The sequence below is a fragment of the Bactrocera dorsalis genome, chromosome 6 (assembly GCF_023373825.1).
Source record: "Bactrocera dorsalis isolate Fly_Bdor chromosome 6, ASM2337382v1, whole genome shotgun sequence".
NCBI classification, from domain to species: Eukaryota; Metazoa; Arthropoda; class Insecta; order Diptera; family Tephritidae; genus Bactrocera; species Bactrocera dorsalis.
This window is the reverse complement of record NC_064308.1, coordinates 40,092,122-40,103,602: the sequence shown is the minus strand read 5'-3', so window position 1 is coordinate 40,103,602 and position 11,481 is coordinate 40,092,122. Positions and strand designations below refer to the sequence as shown.

The 11,481-nt window shown below is 39.1% G+C and overlaps 1 long non-coding RNA gene across 1 annotated transcript; it reads right to left on the bottom strand.

Moving 5' to 3' along the window:
• Positions 1-4,114: 4,114 nt before the first annotated feature.
• Positions 4,115-8,520, bottom strand: LOC125779600 (uncharacterized). The gene is made up of 3 exons (XR_007423381.1): positions 8,451-8,520; positions 5,515-8,385; positions 4,115-5,456 (listed from the first exon to the last, which is right to left on the bottom strand). It is a non-coding gene; the product is annotated as an uncharacterized LOC125779600 (long non-coding RNA).
• Positions 8,521-11,481: the final 2,961 nt, after the last annotated feature.

Below are 11,481 nucleotides of genomic sequence, written 5' to 3'. Positions count from 1 at the left end.
ATTTTATTCAAGTATTATTTCACAAACCAGCAAGCAAGTTTTCTCAACACCACACCAATTGGGATTCACCAGGCGCTGTAAACCAGCAAGCAAGTTTTCTTAACACCACCCACAGGGATTCACAAGGCGCTGCACACCAGCAACTCTTTTTTAACACAAAGTGACCACCAAAGAACACAATACACTTCACACCAACGCAGGCAAACCAGGTACGTGATTGCTTTAATATCACTTGGATATAAATCGTTTAAAAAAAAAAAAAAAAAAAAGAGTTGTTTTTAATCGCATTTTATTGGTGACAATCATAAATCGTTTATACAAGAAAAGTGACAAAGTGACTAGTGTTTTTAGTGTTTCAGTGAGATAATTACAAAAGCAAAATAAGACTCGGTTACGTTTACCGGATTTTGTGCGGTAATATTTTTTCTCGTAAATTTTTTCATATACATATCACTTACGGCACTAATTTTAGATTTTTTAAATTTTTTGATTATGTGCGGTAATATCTTTTTCACATATCACTTACGGCACTGATTTTTTGATTTTTCCTCTATTTGTTCAAGAAATTTCTGTTTTTGTTCCTTTTTTTTCACTGAGACACTGCACTTTTTTCACCTTCAAACACTTTCTTTTCACAAATTGATTTTCGTTGACGTATCTTGGGTGGCGAGCCATATAAAGTGGCATATTTATACGTACGTACGTACGACTACATATATATATTCTCGTTTGTTTTGTCAGTGGTGTGCTGCAACTCACATATAAAGGGTGATTTTTTAAGAGCTTGATAACTTTTTAAAAAAAAAAAACGCATAAAATTTGCAAAATCTCATCGGTTCTTTATTTGAAACGTTAGATTGGTTCATGACATTTACTTTTTGAAGATAATTTCATTTAAATGTTGACCGCGGCTGCGTCTTAGGTGGTCCATTCGGAAAGTCCAATTTTGGGCAACTTTTTCGAGCATTTCGGCCGGAATAGCCCGAATTTCTTCGGAAATGTTGTCTTCCAAAGCTGGAATAGTTGCTGGCTTATTTCTGTAGACTTTAGACTTGACGTAGCCCCACAAAAAATAGTCTAAAGGCGTTAAATCGCATGATCTTGGTGGCCAACTTACGGGTCCATTTCTTGAGATGAATTGTTGTCCGAAGTTTTCCCTCAAAATGGCCATAGAATCGCGAGCTGTGTGGCATGTAGCGCCATCTTGTTGAAACCACATGTCAACCAAGTTCAGTTCTTCCATTTTTGGCAACAAAAAGTTTGTTAGCATCGAACGATAGCGATCGCCATTCACCGTAACGTTGCGTCCAACAGCATCTTTGAAAAAATACGGTCCAATGATTCCACCAGCGTACAAACCACACCAAACAGTGCATTTTTCGGGATGCATGGGCAGTTCTTGAACGGCTTCTGGTTGCTCTTCACCCCAAATGCGGCAATTTTGCTTATTTACGTAGCCATTCAACCAGAAATGAGCCTCATCGCTGAACAAAACACGCGCGCGAAACACATTTCGAACCGAACACTGATTTTGGTAATAAAATTCAATGATTTGCAAGCGTTGCTCGTTAGTAAGTCTATTCATGATGAAATGTCAAAGCATACTGAGCATCTTTCTCTTTGACACCATGTCTGAAATCCCACGTGATCTGTCAAATACTAATGCATGAAAATCCTAACCTCAAAAAAATCACCCTTTATATTAAATAAAGTACCAAAGCCAGATATATTGCGATATCGGCTACTATAGTTAAACATTTTGTTTGCTAAAATATATCCAATAAATCAAGTATTATTGACGAGCCAGATATATTGCGATATCGGCTACTATAGTTAAAAATTTTGTTTGCTGACTTATATTCAAGTTTTACTATAGTTAAAAATTTTTCGTTTGCTGACTTATATTCAATAAATCAAATATTATTGACCAGCCAGATATATTGCGATATCGGCTAAAACAGTCAAAATTTTCTTTTTTCTATTTTCTTGTTTGGTTGGCAGTGGTGTGCTGCAAATAAAAATTTACAATGGTGGGGAATTATTTTCAAAGCGATTCCCATATTCTTTAGGCCAAAGTCTGCTCAGTCTTGAGTATTACTATATTCCTTTAAATTTAAATTTGAATTTTCAATTCTTCTTGTCACTTATACCAAAACCATGGAAGCTTTCATGCGCCTAGTGGACTACGTTGTCGAATACGAGTCTGACTTACGTGCTGCATCAAAGGACATCTCGAAGAACGCTCTTGTGATGCAACAAGACGAGCTGAGAGAGATGTGGAGCAAAGCGAAAGCTGCCCATGATGACCTCAACAGCAAAGGGGACATGTCTTCAAAGGACTATGCCCTTATTAAAAAAAAATTCAAGCTAGGTGGTCAATGCTACATACGTTGCATGGGGGCAATGAAGGATATGTCTGAGATCCTCTCAACCCCCAAAGACACAGAAAAATCTGTTGAGGTAGACAATAACCACTTCCTTCCGCCTTTCGATACGGATGTTTTCAAAGGGGACTACCTTTCATGGCCAACATTCCGGGATATGTTCACGGCCGTATACATCAAGAGCAAGCGCCTTTCACCAGTTGAGAAATTGTACCACCTCAACAAAAAGACACAAGGGGAGGCGAAGGTTATTATGTCTAAATGCCCTCTCACCAACGATGGTTTTGCGATGGCATGGAAGGGTTTGACAGACATGTACGAGAAAGAGCGAATTCTCGTCGAAACCCAAGTCGACATACTGCTCGACTTACCGTCAATCGACAAGGAGTGCTCGAGTTCGTTAAAATGGCTACAGCGGGAGATCAACAGCTGCATCTCCTGCCTGACAGCCAATAAAGTGGACATTGGGAACTGGGACCCAATCATAATCCGCATATGTTCTAAGAGACTGTCACAAGCAACATTAGCCCTGCGGGAACAGTCTGTAAAGAACAAAACAAAAACGTCAAAGTGGGAGGAATTGGACAACTTCCTCACGGATAGATACCGTGATTTAGAGGCAATAGAACGTGCCAAAAAGTCGTCCAATTCTGCAAAGCCTGTCAGTGCACCCACACCAAATAAATATACGTATCACAACAATAGCCATCAGAACAGACTCGGCGCCTTCCAAGTAAGCGTTGAGAAATCAACATGTCTGACGTGCAAAAGCGCAGATCACAAATTAAGATTTTGCCCCATGTTTCTTAACATGGCACCGGCGGACAGGATCAAGTTCGCTAAGCGCAACAATCGCTGCATCAATTGCCTCGGCTTTGGGCATTTAGTGTCGCAATGCACTAGTGCATTCAACTGCAGCACTTGCCACGCGAGGCATCACACACTGCTAAATGTGAGGACAGTGCAGACTAGCAGCCAAAGAGGCTCATCTATATCATCGGACGAGATTCCGTCTACGTCCAGGCAAGCGCAACAGAGACGCAACTTTGACAAATCGGAAGGCAAGCCAACAGTCGTACAGTCGTGCTTCGCTAACAGCGACAAAGGCGTCTTACTAGGAACCGCACAAATAAACATCAAATACCGCGGCGTTACTTATGCCGCAAGAGCACTTATCGACTCCGGGTCAGAGTGCTCTTTCATCACAGAAAAACTGAAGCGCAGAATCAACTTGCCAGGTAGGAGGATAAATGCCCAGGTGTCAGGCATCAACAACACCGTAACTGCGCAAGTGAAGGAAGCATGTTGTGTCGAGTTGCGGTCACCAATCGACCCACTTATATCGATCACAACGAACATGATGGTTCTGCCGAAATTAACGGGAAATTTGCCGACTTGCCATATTAGCGCACTAACTCGGCAGGCTTTCCCAGATCTCACGTTGGCTGATAAGAGGTTCTTCGTCAATGAACCGGTGGACGTCATACTCGGTGGCGACGTCTATTCCCAGATTATGCTTGATGGCATACGCAAGAACGTGCCGGGATCACTTCTTGCGCAAGAGACAGTGTTCGGTTGGATAGTCACAGGGCGTGCTAATGCAACTACACCATCCAACACTTGCGTCTCATATCACAACAAAATATCGCGGAAAAAGCAGTTAGCTGCGTGCGGGGTTTTGGAAGAGATGACCAAATCTGTAAGGAAAAGAAGACATTTAAATAAATATGCAAAGAAGAGACCCCTAGACCCTAATCGAAGTTGGCACTTTTACGCGAATTTATGTTGTTCCAATTAATTGTGCACCTATTTATAAAAATAAACAGATTTTACTTTGAAAAAAAAAAATTTAAGTTTTACATATTTTTTTATTGCCTTGAATTGCAATTTTGAAATATTTCGGTTGCATTCCCCCCAACGCAGCTGTATGTACGCAGCTTGAAATAAATTTTTTTTTGTATTATATAAATTTTTGCATTGATTTTATTTAATTCTCTTAAAATCTTAAATCACATTCTTCACACAATTTATTTTCAGTGTATTCCCACATTTCTATTCATTAATAATATTTTTTACTTTAAATAACTTAATTTTGGTTTTTCGTTTCGATACTTTTTTCCTTTGTAATTACTATATTGTAATTAGATATACTTTCTTAACTACCATGTAACGAGAATTTCAGCTTTTTGCAATTTCAGCGATTTTTGAAGAAAATTTCAGATTTTTTCTCAATAATGGAAATACATAGTTAAATTTGTATCCATAACATTTAATTATATTCAACAATTTTAAGCATAAACACTCTACCAGTGAATATGCAAATTTTGTTTGAATAAAAAATTACCATTCTTATTGAACTCTTTATATAGTTCTATGTAGCGTATGTGTTACTTGTAGTATTACCGTAGCATTTTTTTATGCATGTCAAACAACACGGAACAGATTTTTCATTTTATTTTATGTTTATATATATGTATTTATTGATAATTGAAGAAATTGCAAATAAGCCTTTCTACATTCATAGCATGTATTTTTTTGAAGTACTACGAGTTAATTTCCATTATTGAACAATAGTCTAAGCGAAGCATATAAGAATATGTGTATATAAATGACAACTGCACGAAGTTCAATCAATCGGCAATTACATATTAAAATAATAAGTATTTATGATTTAGGATTCCAGCAAACGCTTCTCACAACATTTGATTTTTGCACGTTTACATCGAAATATTTGTTTTAATCTGGCCTAATGTTAACGTCATATTTACTTGTGCGTCATTCTTTTTTCATTTTATGGTTGTGTTATTAAATCAACTTACCCCCAGCGTTGCCTTCCTTACGTGCAGCCTTCCATTCCTTGAGCCATGGCGTGTTGGTGGATGCTTCCAGAGATTGACACGAATGCAACAGCATCTGGATTGTACCGATCTTCTTGATGTATGAGGATACTCCCTTCGTGATTTCCTCATAGCAAGCCTCACTGTATGGTGGTTCGGACGAGTCCATCTTGTTAACACCAACGATCAGTTGTTTCACGTCAGGGGTGAAAGCAAGAAGAGCATGCTCACGAGTCTGAAAGTAAAAGAATACTTTAATAAATCTGCAAATTTCATTATGTTGACTTACTTACCTTTTCTGCTGCCAAAATTTGTCCTTCGCCGATGACGATGAACTCGGTGACAACATCAGGCACGTAGCCAGGGGGGGGGGCTATAAGGAATTTTTTTAAATATCGCAAATAAAAAAGATTTATCACTGACTGAATCTTATACACAACTCAGCTCAAACCTATAACAGTCGTACGCAACTACACTAGACGGTGACTGAAAACTTATCAAAAGTCATACTTAAGCGTTGTACAGATCTCCATCTTGATATGGCGAAGTTGGTTGGACAGGGATATGACGGAGCAGCAAACATGTCAGGGCATTTAAGTGGAGTGCAAACCAGGATAAGACAACTGTATCCAAAAGCACGATATGTTCATTGTGCTAGTCACCGATTGAACCTTGCGCTTTCTAATACTATGTCATTACCTACAATACGGAACTGCCTTGGTATTGTCAGTGAAATAGCAAATTTATTTAGAAACCATTCAAATGCAAACACAACTTTCCAGGACGTTATACAGAAGCACGCACCAGAAAGCAAAAAAAGACGACTTGTTCGCCTTTGTGAAACAAGGTTTATAGAAAGGCATGAAAGCATTATAACCTTTGTGGAGCTTTTCAAATTCATTGTACTAAGTTTGGAAATAATTTCGAGTAAGACATGGCCCATTTCGTCTAAAGCATCAGCCTTCTTAGCAGCGGTAGAGAAAAGCGATTTTTTGCTTAGTCTATTCGTCTGTGAGCAATTGTTCAGCTTAAAGGTTGGTACGCAGCTCTCAAGTAATTGCTCAAGAACAAAAATACATTATTTCTGAAGTAATTTTGACAGCTGGTTACGCATTGTGAATGATCCACATTAGAAGAGCAAGAGAGAATAAACAAAGTAAACAAACTTTGTGCGTATGTATGTATGTATGTATGTGTATGGTAACACAAATATTTTCATTGAGATTTAAGGAATGTTGTTGATGATTGGTTGGTTTTATACAATATTTCAAATTGGAATATACTTTATAATAATGATTTCAACTAATTTAGGATGAATTTGACGATTACTTCGAATTTCCCTCAAGAAACAATTGTTGATTTGATGTTTCGTCGCAAAACCAGGTTTGCCATATTCACATTTTATTGAAAAAAAGTATAAAAAATTAGTACTAGATTTCTTGAGAGCTGCGTACTAGCACAAGTAACTTTATCGCAGGAACGTTTCTGAACCGTTTCTTAAGCGTTTTTTTATATGAAGTTTTTACGTTTCTTGAGAGCTGCGTACTAAGCTTAACGCTGCCACTGTCTGTGCAACTCCACGAAAAATCTATGGATTTTGTATCAGCAATGAACCGAGCCAAAGAATTAATAAGAACTCTGCACCAGATAAGAGAAACAGCGGATGGTTTTTTCAACGATATTTTCCAAACAGCATCACAAATGTCTAAAGATCTTTTTGACATAGATCTTGTAGTGCCTAGAGTGACTTCGCGTCAAACTACTCGTGCTAATCCACCTTGCACAACCCCTGAAAGCCACTTCAGAGTTACAATATTTATTCCATGCGTTGATGCTCTGATTCAAAACATGACAGAACGTTTATTAGTGAATGAGCATATCCTCTCGTCATTTCAAATTCTACTCCCAGGTTTTGCTGCAATTGATAATGCCGAAGAATTAAAAAATTTAACTATTTACTTCAAGGAGCAAATATCAATGACAGCATTAAAATCAGAGTATCGATTGTGATGTGCCAGCTTATCAACAATAGATCCAACCATAGAAGTGTTGAAATTACTGCAATATTGCGATGCAACGTATTTTAAAAATATTCACTACCTGCTTACAATTTAAGCAACTCTTCCAGTGACGACCGCTTCCGTTGAAAGAACTTTTTCAACCTTAACCTTTAACTAATGACGTGGTAGTAAATTTTACACCTTGTGTTTTGATTTTCTCATAATCCTAAAAACGTTTCTAAAATAAACGACAAATTTTTCAAAAAAATACAAAGAGTTTAAAATTTTCTTTCCAAATACAGTAATTAGAATTAATTTAAATCAATTTGATGAAATTTGTAAGTATTATAATAAAAAAATCTCTAATAAATTTTAACAATCAAAATGGTGTAAAATTTACTACTACCTCTAAATCTACGTTTCGAAATTTGACCTCTTAAGTTAAAGGTTAAAAAGAATAAAATCTTTACCACGCAGTGTGATGGGCAATGAGCGGCTGAGTGCACTTGCTGTTATTGCAGTGCACTGAGATATTAAAATAGATCCAGATGAAGTAATTAATGATATGGCAAACAAGAAGAAAAGAAAAATATTACTTATTTAAGTTACAACTACCAAATCACTTAAGTAATATGTATATGAATTTATATTGTTTTTTTTAATAAACAGAAAATTTAAAGTTTATATATGTTTTTACTTCAGCCCCCCCCGAAATGAAAAGCTGGCTACGGGCCTGGACAACATACCTTCTTTCTGCAAATCGCGTACTGTAAAACTCACGGATGTCCACCATTTATGCTGCTAGAAGAAGCAACTCCGCTCGCTTGTATAAATGTACTAGGCGGTAATGTGGTGATTGTAGCGTCGATCTGTTGCTTTTTGATTGGAGTAGAGGTAATGGTTGTTCCACCAGGGCCACCTATGGTCTGTTGCTATTGAAAGCTGGTTAACGGTGTGCCAGCGCTGGCAATTGTTTGTGAATATTTTGCTGATTTAGAAGGAGCTTCAATAGATGATGTGTTGCTGCGGTTCATTATGGCAGGCTAAATTTGCAATTTGTTGTTGCTGTTGAGGCTGCAATTCGTTTTTTTTTTTTATTAATATCGATGGAGTTGGTGCGCCGGAAGCAGTAATTTCACTATTCAGCAGTTTTATTCCGTAAATCTGTAAGAAAAAGGAAAATATTTAAATAAATCTGCGAATTTCATTATGGTCACCTAAATACTTACCTTTTCAGCCGGCTGTCAAATTTCCATGTGCACGTGTTGCGCACATAACCAATAATACAAAATGTCATTCATGACATACGGTGATGCCATGCCGTCAGTTTTTAATTCGCCTTAAAAATTTTACAACAGTGAATCTAAAACTTTTTTTTCCAAACTATGAGGCATAACTCATGCTTATGAATTTTAAATTCAATTTTTATTGCAAATACCATATTTGAAAAATATGTTTTGCTAGCAAATAACGCAATTGCAAACCGAAAGTCTCCTTCTACAGCAGTACATGTATGCATTGCCCTTGAACTTACTGAGCAAGAGGTACTTTATTGACAAGTAAGAATTGAAAATAATTATTAAACCAAATTGTATTTAACATTTTCTTTGGTGGCAGGTCACTTTGTCGAAAACATACGACAAATAAAACAATAACGATAACATAAATTTGATGCTAAAGGCAAAATGTTTTTTTATTTAGTTATTATTTGCAACACTATGGTAAGTTAAGGCAGTTCACACCACATAAGGCCGCCTACACACTATGGTAATGTCCGATGATATAGCGGTAACCATAGTGGCCAAAGAACTCCATCATATTCAAAGGATATGTAGTGAGACGGTAGCAAAAATAAAACTCTGGCTAAACAGTTCAAAACTCCAACTCGCGGAACAAAAAACGGAAGCAGTGCTTATTTCGAGCAGAAAAAAACTAGAGAATACCACTCTCAACATTGACGGACACAGCATTACAACACGATCAGCACTAAAGTACCTTGGTGTAATGATCGACGCGAGACTGAGCTACAAAACACACATTGAGAAAGCCTGCGAAAAAGCTGCCAGAGTAAATGCGGCCCTAACCAGAATTATGGCCAACATAGGAGGTCCAAGACAAAGTAGCAGAGCACTTCTGGCCAAGGTTAGCCAGTCAATTGTGATGTACGCCGCACCTGTATGGGGACCAGCGCTTATGCAAAAAACTTAAGCCAGAATGGCACAATCAGTGTTTCGGCTAAGCGCAATTAGAACTATTAGCGCATTCCGCACGGTATCTCATGAAGCCGCTAGTATTATATCTGGGATAATGCCGCCAGATATAATGGCTCGAGAACTGAAGCGGATCTATGACAAAAGCAAAAGTATAGGCAGAAAGCTGACAACGGCAGAGCGAAAAGCGGAAAGACAAGAAAGCATGGAGGAATGGCAAAATCGCTGGAACACAGCAACAAAGGGAAGATGGACGCACCGATTAATCGGGAAAGTACAAGAATGGGTGGAACGAAAGCATGGCGAGACAGACTTTTACATGACGCAGTTTCTGACAGGACATGGATGCTTCAGAGAGTACCTGCATAGGTATGGTCATGATAATGGTGTTACTTGCTCTTTCTGTGGTAACAGTAGCGAAAATGCGGAGCACGTATTTTTCTACTGCCCGAGATTTACGTCAGAGCGCCAGGCCCTGGAGATAGAAGTGGCAGGCCGAGTAACACCTGATAACATAGTAAAGCATATGCTGCAAAACAGACGAGTATGGCATGCCATGGAGAGGACGACAGCCCTGATACTGCAAGAGCTGAGAATAGCCGAACACCAAAGAAGCAGTGAAGCTAGAGCCGCAAACAGCGAGCTAATGACGTGAGCAAGTAGGCTAAGCTGGTCCTGCGATGTAATGCCTAGCGGCGGTCCCGCAGGACCTTTCCATAAAGCTACAGATGACGGAGTTAAGGGTTTAGTACGTAGGCGTACTGTTCCGCAAGTCCAATACAGTAAGATATTACTTATTAGGCGTGGTCCCGAATGAGGTGCACCTTTAGCGAGCAGTACGAATCGTGCATACTGCATACAACTAAGTATCAGTATCTATGAAAGATTCCCTCTTCGCAAAAAAAAAAAAAAAAAAAAAAAAAAAAAAAAAAAAAACACTATGGTAATGTAAGGCAGTTCACACCACATAAGGCCGCCTCCACACTATGCAATATATATAATATAATTTATGCACTTTTTCTAGCCACCCAATCAGTTTTAGATGATATTCAAAACCAAACAACACAAAATCGTCAACAGATTAATTTCAGGAAGATGACTCGCTACAGTACCTTGAAGACAACTGCGGCGCTACACCCAAACCGGTACCCGCTTTCTTGCACGCTGTACAAGGGAAAGCATCCATTGCGGCTCTGCTCGTCCTTCCGGGCCAAGACACCGGAGGAGCGCCTACGGGAAGCACTCATAGGCAAATATTGTGTAAATTGTCTTGCGGTCAACCACAGGTCAGCGAATTGCCCCAGCGACGCACGGTGCCGGCGCTGCTACGAAAAGCACCACACAATGCTCCACATCGGGGAAAATACCCGTCGCCGCCCCACAGTGCCTCAAAACCCTTCATGGAGCGAACAAATGAGTTCCGATGATGCCCTCTCCATCTATGCGTCAGACCCTGGAAGGGAGACAAGGCCTCTCCAACCAGAACCGGAGGAGGGAGAACTATTGGAAACCGGAGCGGAAACACGGCCTTTCCGCCCATCACAGCGAGGGGAAACGGAAACCCGGACTTTCCGCCCCCTTCTGCTACACGAACGTCGCTCGCACAAACGCCGTCTGCACCGTCGCCAAGCACACAACCCGGCCAGACTGGAGACCAGGTTTCTCCAGCTTCATCGGGCTAGCTCCTTTAGAGCCGGGCTGACGGGTCGAGCCAGTATTTTGACTTCTGCTTTGCTGCCAACGACAGCCATTTTACCGACGGCGCACATAGGAGCATTTACCCTCAAAAACCGGACAAAATTATTTTAAGTGATTTTATGAATGAAAATGCATGTTTGAATATAATAATGCAATTTATTAAAATAAAACAAATAAGGAAGGGCTAATTTCGGGTGCAACCGAACATTTTATATTGAATATATGTATATTAAAATAAAATGATAAAGAAAAATTATAATAAAAAAATAAGAATTCCCCCGTGTGTTGTTACAAAGCCTCTTCTGATTCATCAGAATGTTCAGGCAATCCTGCTTCAGTGTCGACGTGGACC